Source organism: Triturus cristatus, chromosome 2_2, assembly GCF_964204655.1.
Source record: "Triturus cristatus chromosome 2_2, aTriCri1.1, whole genome shotgun sequence".
Taxonomy (NCBI): domain Eukaryota; kingdom Metazoa; phylum Chordata; class Amphibia; order Caudata; family Salamandridae; genus Triturus; species Triturus cristatus.
Genome location: NC_140582.1, coordinates 346,371,033 through 346,395,319, shown reverse-complemented (window position 1 = coordinate 346,395,319; position 24,287 = coordinate 346,371,033).

The window sequence follows — 24,287 nt, the reverse complement described above, 5'->3', positions numbered from 1 at the left end:
TGCAGCCCATGGGAGCGCGTCACCCGCTACCGTGCTGTCCCCAGATCAAACAGTGGTCGTCACAGTAGGCCCCAACTCTCCCGGCAACGGCGCCTTCTGTCCTGGGTCCAATCGAGTATGAGGTGGGCTCAACAGGCCCAGTTCGGGCTCTTGCCTCTTCACAAATCAGCCCAGGCGCCTTCTCCGCTCCCGCCGCGCCGCGCAGCCAGAATCTCAAGGCAGGCACAGTGCGGGCACACGCCTTCCCGGACCCCCTCTCGATCCGCTCTCCGCCGCGTTACCGTATATGCAGCTCCGGGCGTTTCACACGGCTCCCAGAAGATCCGCACGTCAGCTCACTGGGCAGCAACAGCCGTCCCCACAGGCTCAGGGTACCGCCATAAGCCTCGCGCAGGGACCTCCTCTCAGTCCATGCACATCATCCTCCCAGTCAACCAGCCACTCGTGTACTCCCAGTGATCCTTTGTCACGGCGCCATACAGTGCCCACCTCGCCTGAGGCAACGGGAGGGGACGCCTGAGAGAGCCCCACGATCCCGGCACTCTTTACGGCCTCTTCGCGCTCTTCCGCCGGGCCCTCGCGCGATTCTCGCACCCACACTTCGTCAGCCTGGGCGCGTCCTCTCAGAGGCGTCGCTGGCGTTGGACTTTACCGGCTCTTTAGGGCTCCCTGCTCGGATTCGAAGGCCTTTTTTGGGGTTCTTGGGTGCCGTGCCACTTCCGACGCTTATATCGCCGCTCTGTCCCCCCTCAAACGGATTTTTAAGGATATTACGGGGGTTTAGAGCCCCGGCTCCGGTGGAGCTGTCGTGTTAGGCGGCCATTGCTGTCGGCGCCAAGCCACGCCCCCTCGACCCCTGGATTCTTAATAATTGGTCGAGCTAATAGTCATCCTGTCACATAAAAAGACAAATTAGGGAATTAGATGTCCTGGATATATTGTTATATCTGGACGTGCATTACACCAACCAATATATAATTGTTAGGTCAGTGTAATTGAAATCCCTATGAAGGATCATGGAGTAGCCTAACTTTTGAACATGATTTTCTATCCAGTTGTGGGTCTATTTGTAATCACCTGTAAAAAAGTAAAAAAAGTAAAAATATAAATAAACAAAATAATATAAAAAAATTGAAGTAGTAGTATGGTTGTTAGTGCTTGGTTCACTAGCACGAGTCACTTATTCACCCTTTCTTAAAAATTCTGACACATTTTTGTAAATACACTTGTCAAACATTCATCTATGGTCGTAATATCATGCTCTGTTAGAAATATGTTGGAAATTGACATCGAGGCGGTACCATAAGAATGAGTAAAGTGCGGTCAAAAAGGAATAGAGAATTGGCACAACAGTATACATGTCTCAACATCACGTTGAAATAACCACAATTGTGGTTGATTGTTTATCACCATGTAATAACTCTAGGTCATAACAACATTAATTCAATTGGTTGATTAGATTATGTAAATTTATGCTACAATCATATACATTTGATAACATCAAAGAGAGCTGCCACTGTTTTTTATTCCCATGGAATGCTTCGTAACCTGGTCAATGAAAAGGTTTTATTTCGTTACTGCATTTTATTTGTTTATTTCACCTAGAACATAAAAATGAATTGTTCAAACAACAGGCAAATTATGAATTTTATTTTTGCAACTGCTCGAATCTGCTGCAATGGTTAATTTGTTTATTTCTATCACGAAGAGGTAATGCCTAGAATGACGATTTTGAAGTAACCACAATTGTGGTTGATTGTTTACCGCCATGTGACAACTCCAGGTTATAACTACATTGATTCACTTGATTGCTTTGATTATGCAGCTATATGCCGCACTTATATACATCTGGTAATAGCAGAGATAGCCTCCACTGTTTTCCATTTCTATGGAATATCTCGAAGCCTTGTCATTGAAAAGGTTATATTTTCTTTATTTTAATTTATTTGGTTATTCCACCAAGTACATACAAATGAATTGTTCATAAAATGTGCAAATTATGATTTCCCTTTATGTAACAGCGCAAATTTGTCGCAATGGATATTTGGTTTGTGTCTATCATGACAGTCGCCAGTAGGTATTTGTAGTTAGGACCTAGTTTCCATAGGAAAAAACGTTTATTGATTTGCCAATATCTTTGGCGCCGTTTGACAAATCTTCACAAATTTTTCAAAACTAATGGCCTGCTCCGGTCAGCTCCTGTCTGGAAAGTTTTGGGGTGATTCATCAATCAGGGGTGAGAAAAAAGGGGGTCTCATAATGCATTTTCTCAATGGTAATATTCATAGGCACTTTTGTCGCGACTACAGCCCGAATTGCTTAACGAAATTACACCAAATTTTCCCGACAGGTAGCTCTCGGGCCAGAGTGCACTCTTTGCTTTAAATGGTGTAAATCTGTTGGGCAGTTCCTGAGAAATGTAAAAATGAATATTATCGATATCTGGTGACCGAGGAGGATTCGCAAACCCTCCCGATCACAAGCTTCATTCTGATTGGCTGCCAACACTCCAAACCAAAAAGTGTTGACAGTAAAAAAAGATAATTAATAAAAAAAGGGGCAAGGTAGAAACACCCTGATCCCCTAGGCCTGCCTCGGAGACCGCCACCTATCTGGGACTTTGCTGGTAATGTGTGGGGGTGCCACATGGCTCCCCCGTAGCCTGGGGACCACCACCTCCCTGGGGCGTGTTTTAAAGAACTGCGTGGGGGCTCTTGTGCCCATGCTGCCCTGGAGACACCCACCTCCCCGGGGCTTACATTTAAATAAATAAATGTGGGGCTCCTGCCCCCCACACTGCCCCAGGGACCACCACCTCCTGGGTCACTAATTAAGCTAATGCATGGGTCGCTGCGGACCCCCAGCCCTGGGGACCATCACCTCCCCAGGGCTATTTCCACAAAGGGCCCCCTCCAGTGATGTAATTCGAGATGTAATCAGTGATATTATCAGTGATGTCACTGAGCATGTCATGAGTGATGTAATATGTGATGTCATCAGCAGTGCATTGCGGGGGCACGAGTTATAGTTAGCTCAATTAATTATAACAGCCGAATTTCTCTGGTTTTGTACAAGTGAAATGTCCAACTAACTATAACGTCCCTGAAACCTGTGGTTTTTTTTGTGCATTTCTAAGGTTTTTTAAATGCTAATTTCTAACTATAACGTCCCTGAAACCTATGTTTTTTCAGTGAGTTTCAAAGGTTTTTTAAATGCTAATTTCTAACTATAACGTCCCTGAAACCTCAGTTTTTTTTCAGTGAATTTCAAAGGTTTTCTAAATACTAATTAGTAACTATACCATCCCTGAAACCTATGGTTTTTTCATTGAATTTCAACGTTTTTTAAATGCTAGTTTCTAACTATAATGTCTAAAATATTTAATCGTTCATAAAAATAATGCAATGTTTTCTCCTTTCTAAAATATTCATTCAAATTGTGTTTTTTTTAAAGTGGATTCGCGGACCGATTGTTTACCAGTCATGGTGGGTCCACGAATTCAAGAATTTTGCCGCCATATTGGTTAAGTCGTGTACGATATGCATACGATATGCGAAGGGTGCACTGTTCTCGGCCCTACTCAACGTCTCATATGGATTTCTGGGGGCGCGCCAGGTCCGTGAATCTACCGTAAATTCTTTTGTTTTAAAAGCATATGTATATAACTTTATTATATATATTATACCAAGAGATTATTTGACATCATTGTAAATATCATATATTTGTAACTGGAATAAAAATATATTATTGTTAAATATATTTTTCAGGAATCTCGCCAGGTGCGCGCTGGTTGCGCTCCGGGTGCACGAATTCCATGTGACTTCAAAAGTAAGCATTTCATTGGTTGAGAAGCTTTTTTTTCTACAGCTTACAGCACCCCACCCAAATATTTCATTCTTCCACCAACATCCTCAGGAGACACAGCTTTTGTGTTTGCTGCTCTTGTTTGCATTTTTTGGTGTTTTTTTAGGCACTACTAAAATGGCATTTTCAAATACATCTGAGAACATCCTTGGTGAAGAAGATGACTTGAAAGAACAAACGAAACAGAGCAAGGAGAGTGTCGTGTGGGCCTTCTTTTCCAGTCCGCCTGGCGAAAAGAAGGTTAATGCAAGAAAGGTGACCTGCACTCTGTGTTAAATGACCTTATCTTGGGGCTTCATGAATAAATACTCGTGTGGCACTTCATTAATGATGAGGCATCTGCAAACTATGCACCCTCGTCATCTAGCGCAAGAACAGCATCGTTGTGAGCTAGAACGTCAATCACAGCAAGATGATGAGGTAGCAGGGCCTCGGCAGGTTCCTCTTCATCAAGCAAAGGACCTGACATTAGAACAGAGTTTGCTGGTCTTGAACAACGCTACATCAAATGTAAAAAAAGTTCTTTGCTATGGTGAGCAATCAGTAGAGGCTATTGATTATGCAGCAAAAAAAGACCATTGTTAATTTTTTTTGCAATGAATTTTTAATTGCAAAATGTTGGAGAATGTTTTCTTAGTTTAATCAGTTGATTTTTTCATTTTTTTGTAAAACACCAAAAAAATACAAAAAAGAGTTCAAAAAACAAAAAAATTATAAAAGAAAAAAGAAGAACCACCTATTTGATTCAAAATGGATACATTTGCATGTATTGAATGAATTGCGGAAAGTGTAATATATGGAGCAGTGTATGGGTAGCGCATGTGTGATTGCATGAGTGCATGTGTAGTGCCTGGATGATTGGAGAAGTGCATGTGTACTACCTGAGTGATTACTGAGTACATGAGTAATGCCTGGGTGATTGCAAGAGTGCATGGGTACTGGCTGGGTGTTTACATGAGTGCAGGGGTAGTGCCTGCATGATTAGAGGAGTGCATAGATAGTACTGTCTGGGTGATTGCACAAGTGCATAGTTAGTACCTGGATGATGTTATTGGTGTATGGTTACTGGCTGGGTGATTGCATGAGTACAAGTGTAGTGCCTGGGTGATTGGAGGAGTGCAAGGATAGTGCCTGGATGATTATATAAGTGCATGGGTAGTGACTAGGTGATTGCATGATTGCAGGGGTAAAGCCTGGGTGCTTGCATAAGAGCACGGGTAGTGCCTGGGTGACTGCATGAACACAAGGGTGATTGAAGGAGTGATAGGGTAGTGCCTGGTTGTTTTATAAGTGCATGGGCCACTTCCTGAGTGATTGAAGGAGTGCATTGGCAATGCCTAGGAGCATGGAGGAGTGCATCAGTAGTGCCTGGGTGATTGCATGAGTGCATAGGTAGTGCCTGGGTGATTTTATAAGTGCATGGGTACTGCCTGGGTGATTGGAGGACTGCAAAGATACTGCCTGGGTGATTGTAGCAGTGCAAGAGTAATGCCTGGGTTATTGTATGAGTGCATAGCTAGTGCCTGTGTTATTGCATAAGTGCTTAGGTAGTGCTTTGGTGATTGCATGCGTGCAGCAGTAGTGCCTGGGTGATTGCATGAGTACAAGTGTAGTGCCTGGGGGATTGGAGGAGTGCCTGGTTGATTATATAAGTGCATGGGTAGTGCCTGGCTGATTGCAGGAGTGCATGGGCAATGCCTGGGTGATGGCATAAGTGCAGGGATAATGCGTGGGTGATTGGAGGAGTGCATGGGTACTGCCTGAGTGTTTGAAGGAGTGCACGAGTAATTCTTGATGATTGCATGTGAGCAGAGGTTATGTCTGGGTGATTGGAGTAGTGCATGGATACTGCCTATGTGATTGGAGGACTGCAAGGGTAGTGCCTGGGTGATTGTAGGAGTGCATAGATCATGCATGTGTGATTGCATTAGTGCAGAAGTAATGTCTGGATGATTGGAGGAGTGCATAGCTAATGCGTGGGTGATTGCATGAGTGGAAGGCTAGTGCATGAGTTATTGCATGAGTACATAGGTAGAGCCTGTGTGATTGGATACATGAGCGCAGGGGTACTGCCTGGGTGATTGCATGAGTGCATAGGTAGTGCCTGGGTGATTTTATAAGTGTATGGGTATTGGCTGGGTTATTGGAGGAATGCATAGGTAATGCCTGGGTGATCGCATGAGTGCAGGGGTAGTGCCTGGGTAATTAGAGGAGTGCATAGGTAGTGCTTGGGTGATTTTCTAAGTGCATGAGTACTGCCTGCGTGATTGCAGGAGTGCATGGATAATGCCTAGGTGCATAGAGGAATGCACCAGTAGTGCCTGGGTGATTGACTAAGTACATAGTTTGTGCCTGGGTGATTTTATGAGTGCATGGGTACTGCCTAGGTGATTGGAAAACTGTATAGATACTGTCTGGGTGATTGGAGAAGTGCAAGGATAATGTCTGCGTGATTGGAGGGGTGCATAGCCAATGCATGGGTGATTGCATGAGTGCACAGGTAATGTCTGGGTGATTGGAGGAGTGCATGGATAGTGCTTGGGTGATTGGAGGAGAGCAAGGGTAGTGCTGGGGTTATTGCATGAGTGCATAAGTTGTGACTGGGTGATTGCATGAGTGCAGGGGTGGTGCCTGGGTGATTTGAGGAGTGCACAGGTAGTGCCTCAATGCTTTCATAAGTGCATGAGTACTGGCTGGGTGATTGGAGGAATGTCTAGGTAACACCTGGGTGATTGCCTGAGTGTAGTGGTAGTGCCTGGGTGATTGGAGGAGTGCATAAGTAGTGCCTGGATTATTGTATGAGTGCATAGCTAGTGCGTGGGTGATTCAATGAGTGCAAGGGTAGTGCCTGGGTTATTGCATGAGTGCATAGGTAGTGCCTGAGTAATTGCATGAGTGCAGAAGTAGTGCCTCGGTGATTGCATAAGTGCATAGGTAGTGCCTGGGTGATTTTATAAGTGCATGGGTACTGGGTGAGTGATTAGAGGAGTGCATAGATACTGCCTGTGTGACTGAAGGAGTGCAAGGGTAGTGCCTCGGTGATTGGAGCAGTGCTTAGCTAATGCTTTGGTGATTGCATGAGTGCAGTGATAATGTCTGGGGATTAGAGTAATGCGTAGGTAATACCTGGGTGATTGCATTTGTAGGGGTAATGTCTAGATGATTGCATGAGTTTAGGGGTAGTGCCTGGGTGATTGGAGGAATCCATAGGTAATGACTGGGTGATTGCATGAGTGCAGGGGTAGTGCCTGGGTGATTAGAGGAGAGCATAGGTAGTGCCTGGGTGAATTTATAAGTGCATGGCTACTGCTTGAGTGATTGAAGGAGTGCATGGGTAATGCCTAGGTGATTGCGTGAGTGCAGTGGTAATGTCTGGGTGATTGTAGGAGTGCATGAGTAATGTCTGGGTGATTGCATGAGTGCAGGGTTGATATCTGGGTGGTTGCATGAGAGTAGTAGCAGTGCCTTGGTGATTGGAGGAATGCATAAGTAGTGCCTGAGTTATTATATAAGTGCATGGGTACTTTCTGGGTGATTGGAGGAGTACAGGAGTAGTGCCTGGGTGATTATAGGAGTGCAAGGGTAGTACCGAGGTGATTATATACGTGTATGGGTAGTGGTTGGGTGATTGAAGGAGTACTTGGGTAATGCCTGGGAGAATGCATGAGTGCAGGGATAATGTGTAAGTGTTTGGAGGAGTGTATGAGTAATTCCTGGGTGATTGCATGAGTGCAGGGTTAATGCCTGGTTGATTGCATGAGTGCAGGGATAGTGCCTGGGTGATTGCATGAGTACAAGGTTTAGTGCCTGGATGATTGGAGGAGTGCAAGGGTAGTGCCTGGTTGATTATAAAAGTGCATGAGTAGTGGCTCGGGTGAATAAAAGAGTGCATGGGTAAGACCTGGGTGATTGCATGAGTGCAGGGATAATATGTCAGTGATTGGAGGAGTGCATGGGTACTGCCTGAGTGTTTGAAGGAGTGCATGATTAATCCTTGGTGACTGCATATGTGCAGGGTAACTGTCTGGGTGATTGGAGAGGTGCATGGATACTGCTTGGGTGATTAGAGGAGTGCAAGGGTAGTGCCTGGGTGATTGGAGAAGTGCATAGATAATGTCTGGGTGATTGCATGAGTGCAGGGGTAATGTCTGTGGGATTGGAGAAGTGCATAGTTAATACCTGGGTTATTGCATGAGTGTAGGGGTAATGTCTACCTGATTGCATGAGTGTAGGGGAAGTGCCAGGTTGATTGGCGGCGTGCATAGGTGATGTCTGGGTGATATTATAAGTGTTGGGTACTGCCTAGGTGATTGTAGAAGTGCATGGATAGTGCCTGGGTGATTCAATGAGTGTGGGAATAGTGCCTAAGAGCATAGATGAGTGCATGGGTAGTGTTTGAGTGAATGGATGAGTGGAGTAAAAGTGGCTCTAAACATTATTTCACAATATCATGCTTATTACAATATTTCTTCCCACCTTTTTTTACTAATGTAGATACAAAACTCAATGGAACTATTTTACAGTTGTTTTGTTGGAAAGTGAATTAAGTTGTTAAATCTTTTTATACTTCACCATTGCCTTCTGTGAAAAAGAAGAAGATAAACTGTTATCAAGATAATATGATGAGCGTAAGAACACAACATAATTTTAAAATTACATAACATTGGGGCGTGGTTTCGGCGCCTTAGAAGATGGCCGCCGCTACGATGAGCTCCGCAGCGATGTGAGACGCCGCAGCTGTTCCAGGACACTTTCTCCTGCTGTCGGAGCGCGTAAATTGCTTCCGCCTTCATTGGAAGTACTGCTCCAGTCGTTAAGCTCCAATTCCTGGCATATGGTGAGCGAGAAGACACTTTTTCGAATTCATGACGGTTACGATTTACCCGCGGCCGCCATTTTGTTTTTCATGAAGTAATCTCCTCACATTTGCCGCCCTGTTCCGTAAACAATGCAGACTCCCAACGAAAAATCTCAATAATGAAGACTCTGGGACAACTTATTGGAACACTTATGGGAACGCATTTTCTGCCTTTTCACTGCCTTGACTAGCTTTTTGTTCTCTCATGCTTGTTGCTGGAGAAGGTCTGAGCTCCTCAGAGGTCAGTCATATGAATCCTCCGCTCTCAGCTGTTGTCTGCTTCTTTTGAATATTACTCCTTTCTGAACAATAACTTGACATTACATTTGGCGTTTTTTTATGCCTAAGACCATATTCGTGCATAGGGTGTTCTGCTTTCAGTGACTTCCTACTATTATACCTCTCTCACTAAAATCTTTGCTGTGGGGTGCTTTTCCTCAACTCAGTCATGGCAACTTCCCGGACTGCCCGTAAGGATACTCTGCAAACCAGTGATACCGCTCTGGAGGACTTTAACCCTTTTAACATCCTGCAAGAGGGAACAGACGATAATTCTGGTGATCCTGTCACTACGAAGGGCTCTTCTTCCTCTTTGACTCGGTTAGGTGCCAAACAGGGTTCCAAAATACCATCATCGGCTTCCTTCACGCCTAGGAAAAGAGGAAAAGCGAATCCGCCCTCTCCCACCAATTCTTCTTCACCTCTCTCATTGGAGCTTATCCTTGAGGAGATTCGTGCCCTCAAACCATATATGGAGGAAACTAACACCCGTCTGTTGAGTTTGGAAGATAACTGGTCTCATACTGTGCAAAGGGTCGACGTTCTGGAGAAACGGGTTGATACTGTTCAAGATCTCGCTGCTCAAGTTCCTCATATTCACAAAGAAGTCGATCACCTCAAACAACAGGTCGAGCAGTTAGAAAATCGCAATAGGCGCAACAATTTGCGCATTTATGGCCTGGCTGAGGGACTTGAAGGTTCTGATCCGATATCTTATTTTAAGTCTTTCCTTCCTACACTTCTTGGTTTTTCAGCATCTCCTCCATTAAATATTCAACGTGCACACCGTTTGGGTCAGAGTCCTCATGCTTCATCTTCCTCAGCAAAGCCTAGAGGAGTCATTTTGTACTTCTTAGAATATACTGATCTTCTTAAGGTTTTGCACGCTGCCAAACAGAAGGGAAAGATCACTTGGAACGGCTCTAACCTCTTTTTTGCCCAAGATTATGCCAAGGTTACGGCTGATCGACGCAAGAAATTTTTGGATATGAGGCCAGTACTTCGCAGCATGAATGCTCGTTATGGCTTGTTCCATCCCTGTCTGTTCAAAGTAACTTACAATAACAAAACAACCAACTATGAGGACCCTGAGGTGCTTCAAAAATTTCTGAACTCATGTAGTGGAGTCTCTATGGACATCTCTAAGCCATGATCTGATTTGAATGCTTTAGTTCCAATTGCTCATAGTTTGTTTCTTATTTGCCCTCAATTCTGACTTTTCTTTATGTTTCCCATATGTGTATACGTTGGAGTTATGTTGCTTCCCATGTTAAATCTTGTTAATTATTGTTCTTATATTCCCCTTTAACAGGTTGCGGTTTCTGTGTTCCCTTACTTTCTTCGTTTTTTCGTTCATCCTGGATGATGTCTTGCGTGTGCCCCTCGTCCTGCGATCCCTCATCCGGCGTCTGGCCTCCTTCGTGTGGCTCCACCTACCCCAACATGATTGTTCGTTTGTGGTATGTTTTTTCTATTTTTTGTATGTCATCTCTATTGTTCTCATTCTTGTTCTGTCTCTTTCCTTCCCACTATCTTCGCTCTCTCACTCTTTTTCTCTTTTCTCCTCTGCTCCATTTATATTTTCGGCTTATCTTTTATGCTTCTTATGTAATTCATTTCTTTCTTTGCTATCTTATGATCGTCTATATGTCTTATTGCTATCTCGCTACAATAATACCTTTTTTCTGTATTTTACAGCATTCTTCACATGTTTTTTGCTTGCATGCATGGCAACTTCTTTAACGAATTGTTTTTGCTAAGTTTATAAAGATTTAAATGTCGTTAAACATTATATCTTGGAATGTTAAAGGTTTGGGTTCTCCTATCAAACGTCAACGAGTTTTGTCACATGTTGCAAATTTCAAAGGAGACATTGCTCTTCTGCAGGAAATCCATATACAGGATACTGAGATAACTAAATTACGGCGAAATTGGGTGGGCCACGTTTTTGCATCTCCGGGCTCAGGAAAACGCAATAGGGTTGCCATTCTTTGCCATAAACGCTTGGATGTTCATCTCATAAAGCAAGACAATGATTCTGATGGTAGATGGGTTATGACCTCTTTGCTGATTAATAAGGTTCCTCTCACTATTTTTAACGTTTATGCTCCTACCACACACGATAAACTGTTCTGGCCCCAAATTCTTTCTCTTTTAATGCAATGCACTGACGAATATTTGGTTTTTGGTGGGGATTGTAATATGGTTGTAGACCCCTTTATTGACAGGCATTCTAAATCCAAATTTGTCCCCTCCGCTGCACATTCCCAATTCACTTCCACTATTTCTCAAAGAGCTCTTGTAGACTCTTGGAGAGTCTGCCACCCCACACTTCAAGAATATACTTACTACTCACCTGCCCATTCCTCACAATCCCGAATAGACTACCTCTTTATTTCCAAGGCCCTACTTCAGCACACTTCCCGGGCGGACATAGGATCTATATTGATTTCTGATCATGCCCCCGTTTCCTTGAGTTTGGATCTACTCCCTCCCACTAAAGGGTCCAGACGCTGGAGGTTTAATAATTCCCTTTTACTGGATCCTAAATTCACACCAGCCTTTATCGAGTTTGCCTCCTTATTTTTTGAGGAGAATGAATCTCCTCAACTATCTCCTCAGCTTATATGGGACTCCTTCAAAGCTGCCTCTAGGGACTTCATCATATCCTTTGTTGCACAAAAACGTCGCACAGCCTTTCTTTCATCTCAATCACTCAACTTACAAATTAAAAAGTTAGAACACCTTTATTACATGTCAAATAGCCAATCTATTCTAAAAGAACTCATTAACGCTAAGCTTTCTTTTAACAAAGTGTCTACTGACTCTACAAATCTGTATTTGCTTAAATCTAGTGCTAAATATTACACTGCACAAAACAAATCCGGTAATCTCCTGGCTAAGTACCTCAAGGTTAAAAAAGAACGTACCAAAATTGAATCTATCTCATCGTCATCTAATACTGTGCTTCATAGGGACGAGGACATTCTCTTGGAATTTTCCAATTTCTACAAAACATTATACACCCCAGAGTCTCCACCCCTTCTATCTGATATTGATCAGTATTTAGCCTCCATTTCTCCTCCTCCTTCTTCTTTGATCGTGGATTTTTCTTCCCTAGAATCTGATATATAAGCTAAAGATATTCTTAAGGCTATTCAGTCGCTCAAAAAGGGGAAAGCTCCGGGTCCGGACGGCTTTACAATAGAATTCTACACACATTTTTCTAATTTACTTATTCCCAAATTACTTAAATTATTCTTATTCTTTATTGCTTCCCGGAGTTCTGACGGTTCATTTCAAGAGGCTCTAATCTGTCTTCTCCCTAAAGAAGGTAAAGACCATTCCCTATGTAAAAATTATAGACCTATCTCTTTAATTAATTTGGATTATTAAATTTTCACGAAGATTCTTGCGCTTCGTCTGGATAATATTTTACCCCACTTAATAGGCAAAGAACAATGTGGTTTCATTAAAGGTCGCCACCTCTCGGATAATACTCGTCTCTTTTTCAATGTACTCAGTAAGTCTCATTCCCATCACTCCTCACTAGCAGCCGTGGCTTTGGATGCTGAGAAAGCTTTTGATAGAGTTAACTGGCAGTTTATCTTTTCGACCCTTACCATGTTTGGTTTCGGCCCTAAATTTCTATCTTATGTTTCATTGCTTTATTCTTTCCCAAAATCATTTATTCTGGCTAATGGATTAGTTTCTTCGTCTTTCCCATTACTCAGAGGAGTCAGACAGGGTTGTCCTCTTTCTCCGCTTTTATTTATCCTGACCCTAGAACCCTTCTTATCTAAAATCCGGATGAACAAGAACATCACCGGTTTTCCATATGGTGATCAGCAATTAAAAATCTCGGCTTATGCCGATGATATTCTTTTATTTATTTCTAACCCCCAGTCTTCTTTACCGGCCTTCCTCTCAGAAGTCTCTACTTTCTCCTCGGTCTCAGGGTACAAGCTGAATGTAGACAAATGCGAAATTCTTCCATTAAATAAGTATTGTTTCCATGCTGACTTTGTATCTTCCTCCTTTCACTGGAGTCCTGCGAAGATTAAATATTTAGGCCTATGGTTCACTCCATCTATTAAAGATACTGTAGCGCTCAATCTTAAAAATCTTCTGTCAACTTTATCCGACTCTACAGCGCGATGGCACCCCTTGTTTTTATCCTGGTGGGGTAGATTGGATTCTATAAAAATGATGTTGGTTCCTATAATTTTATTTTTCTTGTCCAATCTTCCTGTTAACATTCCCAAATCCTGGTACAAAAAAATATATACTATTCTCTCGCAATTTCTGTGGCAAAAGAAAAAGTCTAGGATGTCTTTTTCCAAGCTCAAACAACCTAAACACTTGGGTGGTGTTAATTTTCCCGACTTTGCATCTTATCATACCTCCTTCTTCCTAAAGAATTCCTCTGCAGTACTATCACAGAATGCAACAGATTTGCTGTCCTTGCCTTTGTGGGTAGAAATTGAATCTCATTTCATTACCCCTTTCTCATTTGATGAATTTCTGTCTTTATCTAACACTCCCCAAAAATTTTCTCTCCCCATTCTTATGCATACGCGTAAAATATTTTATCCTATTATGTTAGATGGTTTAGATGTCCGAAATAGGTTCTTACGTTCTCCGATTTGGTATAACAATCATATTAAGATTAAAAACCGGACTATTTTCTGGAAGGATTGGTTCAATCTTGGTCTTAAGTGGACTCATCAGCTTTTTCTAGGTGGTACCTGTATACCCTTCTCTACACTACAATCGTGTTATTCCCTCCCTCCTTCGTATTACCCTAAATATATATTACTGACCCTAGCTGCTCAAAGTTCTTACGATAAACTTATGACTTCTTCTGTGCAGACCACCCCCTCTCCAGTTCCAATCTCATTCTTAACAGGGAACACTTCAGCTTCTCAAATTTATAACAAATTAAGATCCACTGGTCAGTCCCGTAATAAATCTGCAGTTGAGTCTAGTTGGGAGTCTGATTTATCTACATCCTTTTCCACTTCAACCTGGGATAAAATTTGGATTAAACTTCGGAAATCTTCTAGGGCAGCAAATACTACACAAACACTGTTCTTTTTATATAACAGACTCTTACTCACTCCTGCTAAACTACATCAAATTAATCATCTATCTCCCTCTACCTGTTGGTCATGCCCGGCCCCGGTTGCAGACCTTATGCACATGCTATTTACTTGCCCAGTTATTCATCAATTTTGGTCTAGGGTTTGGCAACAAATTAATAAAATATTTCATACGCAAATCCCATTTTCTTTTGTCCATATTTTTCTCGGTAGTGTTGCGGAGGTTTGGTCCTCTTCCACCTCCCTTAATATCCTCATTATTGATTTACTTATTGCTGTTGCCTTTCAACAAATTACCAAATCATGGAAAAATGCCTCAAATGTTTCTTTTCAGGCCTGGTGGTATGGAGTTTGTTATAACCATCGATTAGATAGAGCCTATGTTCACCCGATTACATTAGCCATTAAACGTGACTTACTGTGGCTGCCTGTGACTAACTTCCTAAATGTGTCTGCTCAATCGTTGCCATCGCATACTCCAGTTATAGAAGAAGTTTCCAAGCCTCCATAGATTATAATCAGTTTAATATGGTTGTATTTTGTGCTTTATTCTCAATATATAATTAAGTTTGTAGTAGTGAGATCAATATGATATTTGTGTTGTATATTAGACCAATGTTTTCAGTGATATAAGCATATGATATTTCTATCTGTTTACTTTTCCTCCTCTCTCTCTTTCTTTCTCCTTCCTATCTCCTTTTTCTTCTCTCCTTTTCTTACTTTTTCTTTCCTTATTGTACGCAATATTTTTTCTACTTTGTACCATTGACTTATACTGTATTGTATTATTGCTCTATCTTATGTTTATTTCCAATAAACTTTTCTTTAAACTTAAAAAAAAAAATTACATAACATTTTCAGTTTCCCTTTTTTGCTGGTCTTATATTCTACTAAAATTCACCATAAACAGTGATTTCAATGTAGATCATCATACATCAGCGTTGAAATCAAAACAATTAACAAGATTGTTAAAAAAAAAACAAATCAGCGTTGAGCATTACTTAGAACCCTGTGTAACTATGTGTTTACCTATCTACAGTTTCTACATTACATTCTTCAACTGCAATAAATCTTTTATTTCTCTCAAGTACATTTTGTAAAATATACACTCTCATTTACATTGCATATAATATAATGCTCAAATATATAAACTACTTGTTTCAAACACAATTTTCCAACTGCAATATGAATTAGCACAAACAATAATCCAAACACCAATTGTTCACATCTTCCCAACAGGCCAAATAATGTTTCCAAATCTTTTGCATTGGGAATATCCAAAATAAACTCGTTAATTTGTGGGCACATCTTTACAATAGGCTAAATGATGTTTTCAAACTTTGACTGCAAAAATATCTGATATGAATTTGGCCATTCTTAAGGCAACCTACATTAGAATTCCAAATTGGCATCATTGCAATGTGTTCATCCTTTATTGAACTTTAAATACACAGTATAGTGTCCAGATGTTGTAGTAAGTCCATCATGGAAAATAATAGCCACTGCTTTTAAAGTTCTTCCTGAAATTGATACTTGACTTGCCACCATTTTTTTTTTTTTGGTTTCTAATTTCCTTCCATTTGCTCTACAACATTGTAGCAGTAAAATTACTTATTTTCCAAATCTTTTTATAGATAATGTTGACAACATTTCTGCTTTACAACAAGAACATTTCATATCTAGCTGTTTTTAATAATTTGTTAAAAGACACTGATTTGCAACTTAGTCTGTAACTTAGTCCAAGTACATTTTCAATTTCTATTCCTTCCTCTTCCAATGCTCCAAGCATAAAAATAAGAAATTATTGTGCATCTTGTTGAATATTCAATGTAAATTTCAATGAACCAGTACATATATCTAAAAGATGCCGAATGCCAAAAGCAGTATGGATTTTAGTTCTATCAGTTACCAACTTTTGAAAAATATAATGCAGTAAAGAACAGAACCTTTTTTATGGATTTTCCATAATTTCATGATGAAGATTCTCTAGATAAAAGACAACATTAACAATTACATTAGCATAGCAGTTGATACCTGAATTATTTTCTAACTGGTATCCTACAATATCATCAACAGTGTCCTTTTCCATTTTGTTTGCAGTTTCATCATTCTCTTCAACTGTCTTCTATTTTTTAATCTCAGTAGAATATTTGTCATATTTTCATTTTGGACACAATACATGTTGCTCATATACAGGATATTCATCTAAGTTAGGAGCATAAATTCTTCTTAACTGATCGCACTCTTTTACACAATTTACATCAGCACTAATCTTTTTCTCATCAAAATCAATCAAATGCAAACCAGATAATGTTCTTACTCGAGACAATGCAACGTATACCATACCCTCTTTAAACACTGTAGTCCCAAAATTTACCAAACCCCTGTCTACACTTAAACCTTGAGTTTATGAATGGTTACTGCATATGCTAAAGAAAAAGGAAACTGTTTTCTACAAACATACAAGTATTTTACAAGCAAACAATTAACAGAACAACATCCAATCTGTTTTACCTTTTCAATCTGATCAAATTTAATCTTCAAAAATTCAATTCCATTTCTTTTCTGAAAATTTACAGAATCAACAACTTTTCCCATTGCTCCATTTACTAAACCTTCTTCTACATTCAAATTATACCATAAAATTACCCAACAGTTTACACATACATATAAAGTCTTTTCTAAACCTGCAGTCTTCGACACAGATTTTTCCAAAGAATCCAATTTTAACTGTAATTTCTCTGAGAGAAGAATAGTAACTCCTTTGTGTTCAAATTTATCAATAGCTTCCATTTTCACCATTGGTTGTTTTTCCAATTTCAAAAGTTCTTGATTGAATGTAGAACACTCTTGCAGTGTTGGCATTAGGCAAATTATAGATTTATTTTTTCCAATTTTGTGTACAATATTTCAAGTGCTATGTTTTTATTTGGAAACAAGTTTGTTAGTAGCCGGCTTTGTAAAGCTTCTTTACCATGTTTTGTCAAAACACCAATTCTTATATCTTGAAGAATTTTTCCATAATGTTCATCACTCACTTGTTGCATATTCTTAATAAGTTCTTTATATTCAAAACTAACCCTAACCCCCAACCGGTATGCCTGTTAACGGCCACTCGATCATTTGCCATTCATCTGAAATCTCTTACCCCCTTCAACACTGCCTAAAGATCGCTCCCCCCTCACCCCCTCATTCCAGTTATCCTTGGGACCAGTGGAAGCCCCCTCTCTCCTAGCTCCCCGAGATTCCCCCCAACATATTACCATCCACTCCCGCTCTCCCCCCAAAATCAGCCATAATTCCCTAACTTGTATGCTGGTTAACTGCTGCTTGGCCATCTGCCATGCATCCGAAACCTCCGAAACCATACTGAATGAAGCTATTGACATCGCCTTCCTCACTGAAACATGGCTGAATGACCACTTATCACCCATCCTCGACATACTCTGCCCCCCTGGTTACTCTATCATCAGAAAAGACAGACCAGTAGGGAAAGGAGGGGGAATAGCCATAATCTTCAAAAACCAATTCCAAATCTCTCTTGCCAAGAATACTGTATACTCAACCTTCGAATACCTCGGTGCCGAACTCAAAGTCCAAGGTACTCCCCCGATTCGCCTACACAATATCTACCACCCTCCTGGTGACACTCCTCACTTTGTAGACAAACTATCCAACCTGCTTACTCAATCCTCTCTCTCTAACTCTAAAAACCTCTTCCTTGGAGATCGCAATCTCCACTGGAATGAACCAGAGAACCCCTCAGTTAAACTTATGTCTAATCTCCTAGAGATAAATGACCTCAAACAACTCTGCCTCTCCCCAACTCACTCTAAAGGCGCCATTCTTGATGTCATCATCTCTAACAATGATCTGGCCTCCCTTTCCAACATCATCCCTATTGACTGGTCAGACCACCACCTCATTCTTTTCACAATCTCCCCCCCAGCCCTGATCCCCCCACCTAAAAACACCAAAATTGTGAAATTAGCGAGAAACTTTAATCTCATCCCCCCAGGAATATTAGAGTCCAAACTCCAATCTCAACTTCGCCTCACCCCTCTTTCTCTTAATGCCAATGAGCTCACTGAGCATTGCAATAAATCGGTCTCTGAGGTTCTAGACCAAATAGCCCCACCTAAACACAAAACTCAAAAAAATATCCCCTCTAAATCTTGGTTCAACTCGGACCTCAATATAGAAAGACGTGCTCTCAGAATGACTGAAAGAACCTGGAGAAAACACCCTTCTCCCTCTCATCTTTCCCTCCTCAGACCTGCCAGATCCTCCTACAAGAAACACATCTATAATGAAAAGGCATCTTTTTTCCGTTTGCAACTCTCAAGTGCCAAAAATAGACCCAGAGAACTGTTCAACATTGTCAGAAAACAAACCTCCGCTACCCCACTGAAGCTTATGGCCTCCACTACTAAATGTGAAGAAATCGCCAACTATTTCACTGAAAAATTGCCAAAATTGATCAATCTTTCACTCAAACTCAGACCCCTCTCATACGTCAGGGTACCCCGGACGCCAGCCCTGTACTCCTCGCATTATCTACCTTGCCTCCTGTTTCTTCCCCACGCCCACCAACAACTTAAAAACAAAGCCTCGTGGCATAATTTCCTCCCTGTCACCGAATTTGAAGTCTCTAATATCTTGTCTAAACTAAAACTGTCATCTCAGTCAAAAGACCCTCTCCCTTCTTCCCTTGTCCAAGATCTTAAACGTGTTATCCTCCCATACTGGACCAATATCATCAACTCTTCCCTTACATCGGGGTGTGCTCCAGTCTCCCTCCAACTTGGTCAAATCACCCCCATTCTCAAAAACCCTAAAGCTGATCCTGATGACCCTAACAACCTCCGCCCTATCTCCAACCTCCCCCTCCTCTCCAAAGCCCTTGAAAAATGTGCTTTACTCCAACTGGACAAACACATTGACACCTTCAACCTACTTGACCCTCTACAATCCGGCTTCCATGAAACCGCAATGCTAAAAATCGTTGATGGCATCCACCATGCCCTGGATAAGGGTGAGTCCTCCCCTATCCTTGACCTCTCTTCTGCATTTGCCACAGTCAACCACACAACCCTACTTAACACACTCAAAGTCGGTTCGGCCTTAATGGTCCTGTCCTCAATTGGTTCACTTCCTATTTTCAACAAAGAACTCAACAAGTCAAAATCCAAAATTGTCTCTCTAATCCCTCTCAAGTCTCTCTTGGTGTGCCCCAAGGTTCTATTCTCTCTCAGCACTTTTCAACCTCTTTATGGAACCCCTTACTGCCATAATAAAACAAGCCAGAATCAATTACCACCTATACGCAGATGGCTCTCAACTATACTATAAAATTACATATCATTCTGATGTCCTGCACCTAAATAACACCCTGATTTTGATCCAATACTGGTTCCACTCCAACCACCTCAAACTCAATCCTAACAAAACTGAAATTATTCTCTTCTCCCCTAAAAACAACTCACTCCCTATCCCATCGTGGATCTCTGACCTCAATGCTCTCAACTGGCCACTTCCTTATCCAAAACAGTTAAAACTCTGGGCTTAACCTTCGACAATAAGCTTACTCTCAATTCACACATGAAATACTCGGCTAAAGGAGCACGTTGCACACTTCGCCAACTCCCAAAAATGAAACCATTCATCACTGTGGAAAATTTCAAATCAGTAGTCCAATCCCTTGTCTTCTCGAAAATCGATTACGGCAACGCCATCCTTTCTGGAACCCCCAAAATCCACTTTGCCCCCCTCAAAACCATTCTCAACCTTGCGGCCAGACTTATAACGGACACTAGAAGTTTCGACCGCATCTCGCCTGCTCTGAAAGTCCTTAAATGGCTCTCCCTCGAAGGCAGATCTGCCTACAAAATCGCCTGCATTACACACAAAGACCTTCACCTAAAGTTCCCGCTCTACCTCTTGAGCAAACTCAAAATAGAGGGCTGCTCCCGTCCGATGATAAGCACCAACACTCTCCTCCTCGTCCCCCCTCTGCAAAAAAAGAAAGCCTCTCAATCTCGTTCCTTCTCTGGTAATGCTTCCAACATATGGAACACCCTCCCTATTGATTTACGCTGCAATCCCTCTTACTTCAGACATCAAACTCTACCTGCTCAACAAATATTGGGGCCAACAAATATTGGGGCCCTTAAATCCATCTCACTCCTCGTGTGTTTCCCCCTCTACCTCCTGCCAACCTATCCACCTCCCCTCCTTCCCATTTCATTTTTTTCTCTCCCTAGCCCTTACCCTTTCTCCCCCTCCTCTCCCCAACACTCCTTCACCCCTGCGCTCACATCAAACCTGCTCCTTATATACACTTACCATGCAGTTAATCCTCCTGTTGTTTTAGAATTGTATATACCCATTTTATCTTTGCCTTAAATTAATTCCCTCCGTTGCTTATCTACCAAATGCAAATCTTATGTTTAATATGTTTACCAATACTGATCTCATCTGAATATCGCACTTTTCTTCTGTATTTTCACTTTACGATGTGCATTTCTCATGATACTTTTCGACTGTACTATCTTTATACTTATGTAAAGCGCTCTGATACCCATGGGTGTAGCCAGCGCTATATACAACCTTTCTAAAAAATATTCATAAGGAGACCAAATGTTCACATTTCCAATACTTCCCAAAGAGTTGCTAGAATTTTCATGGACAAGTGTTTTAAAAATGTGTTGCCCTTTCACAGGAGTAAGTTGTAGTAAATCGCTGAATATAATTACATGATTTTCTCCAAATAGAAAATCATAATCTGTTTTTAAAATCTGTCGCATTCTTAAATGTACAAAGGCAAGCATTACGTTTGAGACCATGCTCACCTCATCAATGATTAGAAGTTTCATTTTCTTCAGTACTCTTGGCACTTCATAACAAGCTTCTCCAGATAGCTTGTGATATTCCAATTTATTTTCATGTTAAACTGCTAGCATGAGTAATCGATGTAAAGTAATCTCTTTAATGTTGTGTGCTGCTAATCCTGTTGGAGCTGTTACAACACAAGATAAATGGCATGCAGCAATTATGTGTAGATAACTGGTGAAAACTTTAATTAAGAAACCTTTTCCTGTTCCAGCTTGACCACTGATGTACATTCGAGTCGGTTTAAATGATGTGCATTGGCATTCTTTTTTTTCATGTAACAAGCCATGCTGTATCTGTAGTGTCATTTGCGGATATATTTCTTTTTGTTCAATATTTAGTTCTTCTTCCAAGTTTCTCCATTCAAAAAAAAAACTGTTGTGCTTGTTGCATTGTCGTTTCTGCTTCATTCATGGCTATTGCTGCTTCATTTACAATAATTGGTTGTCCTAGTGGATCTCGACTTAGTGGAGCAGAACTTTGACTACCTTGAGAACTGTCTCTAGCTATTTCAGCTGCAATAGTAGATTCTTGTTCAATCTCTTCATTTAACATTTGTAGAAAAGTAGGGAAAATTGTGCTTTGAATGTTATCTTTTTATTCATTAAAAGAATCTTCACTACGCCATGGCTTGAAGAGTTGCAGGAGTGCTAAGTAGAAAAATTCCCTTTTATCTGAAGTTTCACAAGTCAGTTTTTCTGTGGTCAATAAGATTTCCTTTGGCATGGTTTCCAAACATCCATCACATCCAATTACTGCATATTTTTCTTCATTTATATCTTCAGTAACATTTCTCTTAAAGCTGTAATGGTGCAGTACTTCATAGAGACATATATTTTCCAGATGTGGTCTCCTTTTGGCATAGTACGAATCCAACATATTAGTTTTAACAATATCTGTACTTTCTGGTTCATTTAATGCTAAGTATTCAATTTCTTGTAGAGATTTCAAAACTCTATTTCGGGTAGCCGCAAGACCTAGACTTACCCAAATGATTCCTCTTGCCTTTGAATATAAATTTGCAGAGCTCAACCGATCCGAAAATTCATAAGATCCAATCTCTCGATGAAAAAGCATTTTCAAACTAAAACTGTACAATTTGTTACTAAGATCTCTTCTCTTGTGAAATTTCTTCCCACATTTCCTTCAACTCCATCTTTTCAGATTTGGTTATATATGATTAGGGCTCCCGGTTTTATGGTATTTATTTTTTTGCCATTTCCGTCTGTATTTATCCATATTTATTTTTTGGGCATTTTTTCTGTATTTATCCACATTTCTTTTTTTCACAAGCAAAAGACGACGCTTCAGCTAGTATTTTTCCACATTTATTTAAATTGACAATGCACACATGCGCTCGGTTGTTATTGGTCAACACTATACATTCATCTGAAAACTTTGCCGTTTGCAGAACATCCCAAATATGCTTAAAAGAGCAACATTATAGTCTATATATCATATCAAACCAAACATAGGTTTGTAAGCCAATAAATGTTCCTGTTGCATGGTGGGCAACGGGCAGCAGCAGCACTCTACAGCCCTCCTATATCTTCCCCCCCTTACCGTCTCTTGAGAAAACAGGGGCAGTTCTGAATGCAAGATTCATGCGTCGTTAACGGAAACTGGTTAATGAGGAGGGAGAAACATTCCTGTCTCAGCTCTGGAGAGAACGCTTTTGTGATGCGAGGGGAAAGGGAATTCTTGTGTTGCACCCGGATTTGTTATCATGCAAGCAGCAACATATTAGTTGGGCAGATTTAATGCACGGAAGGATTTGTACATTGTGCATCCTGATCTCAGTATTTGAAGGTACTCAGATGTATGTTAATTGCCCAGGATCGCACAGTGCGGTCATGCAGTGGTTTTACACTGAGCGTATCTGCCCAGGATCACACGGTTTTGTTCACACAGGCCTGGTGGCGCCCAGTGCAAAATAAATACACAGGATTGGCATCTTGTCTCGCTAAGGTTTTGGGCAATCAGTGCCAGCCCTGCGTCTGACACTGAACACATCACGCAATTCCGTGGACTTTGGACGCATAAATAAGAAGGCTCGTGTCAAATTGTCATCAACGCATGTAATAGGCAGGCCAGCCAGAACCTTAGCTGCGCGCGGATGGTAAATATCTCCAGAAGGAAAGAATTCATCAAGTTCTTATCTCGTCACGTTTGCTGGGCATTCAAAGACCGAGCTCAGATGTCAGACACTGTTTTCAGAGAGTGCCTCTTCCATGCCTCTAGCCCTCTACCCCCTCCCTCATCACTGCTTGTTTATTTGGTTAAGAGCACTTCACTTCACACAAATGCTTGTGTTTTTGCTCCGAGTTCCAATTCTGTGAGAGGGTGTTTTATTTTTAGTTAATGTCCCGGTGTCCATCCATCAAACTCCTCCCTCGTCGCTGCTTTCACTGCAACCATTTTCCAAGCTTTGCTCATGCTCAGTCTGTTGGCTCGCCCTTATTTACCCATTTTAGCTGCAGCGCACACTGTTTAGAGCCCCTATCTCTGCAGTTACTGGGCCAGGGCCGTGATATACTGGATATCTATCTCCCCACTGGGTAGGTAGGCATCCCGATCGTTATCTGGACTAATCAGCCACTGGATCTAAACTTGGTAGTTGAGTTTCGGCAAGCGTTATTCACTGCAACACAGAGCCCTTGTAAAACCCAGTCTGCGAGGAAAAGACGGGTGCTGGTGTAATCGGCAGAGTGAAGAGGCAGGGGCTAAGGGGTCAAAGAACAACAAAGCCTCATTAAGAAGTAAACGGTCTTTCAAAGACCTGTGAAGTACTTGGGTGCGGTGGCTATGTGCTTCCTGGAAGCCCCGGGCTGACACCTCTTAACCCTCTAAGGAGGGGGAGACACCAGATGGTTGGGGGTGTGATTCTATTAATGTCAATTACAAAATATTGTAGTATTTTCCCGTTTTTATATATAAATACAGATAAAGGAAAACTTGTTTTCCGTCTGTATTTATATGTAAAAATCCATTTAAACGGAAAACCGGGAGCCCTATATATGATGTAACTTAGCGAGCAACAGCAATTGAATTATCTGTAACATACTGGATATCCATGTTTGCATTCCACATTGTCAAAATCACTGGATTGTAGTCATTTATATACTTTAAATCTTCAGTTATTTTTGTTGTATGTATTCGTCGTAGATTTTCGAGTTATAATATGTCTTACTGCTAACATAAAACTATTGACTCTTCCATTTGAAATTACTGGATGTGGGAATCCAAAACGACATTTTGTATAAAATGTTCCCTTTGACTTGTACTTTGTCGAC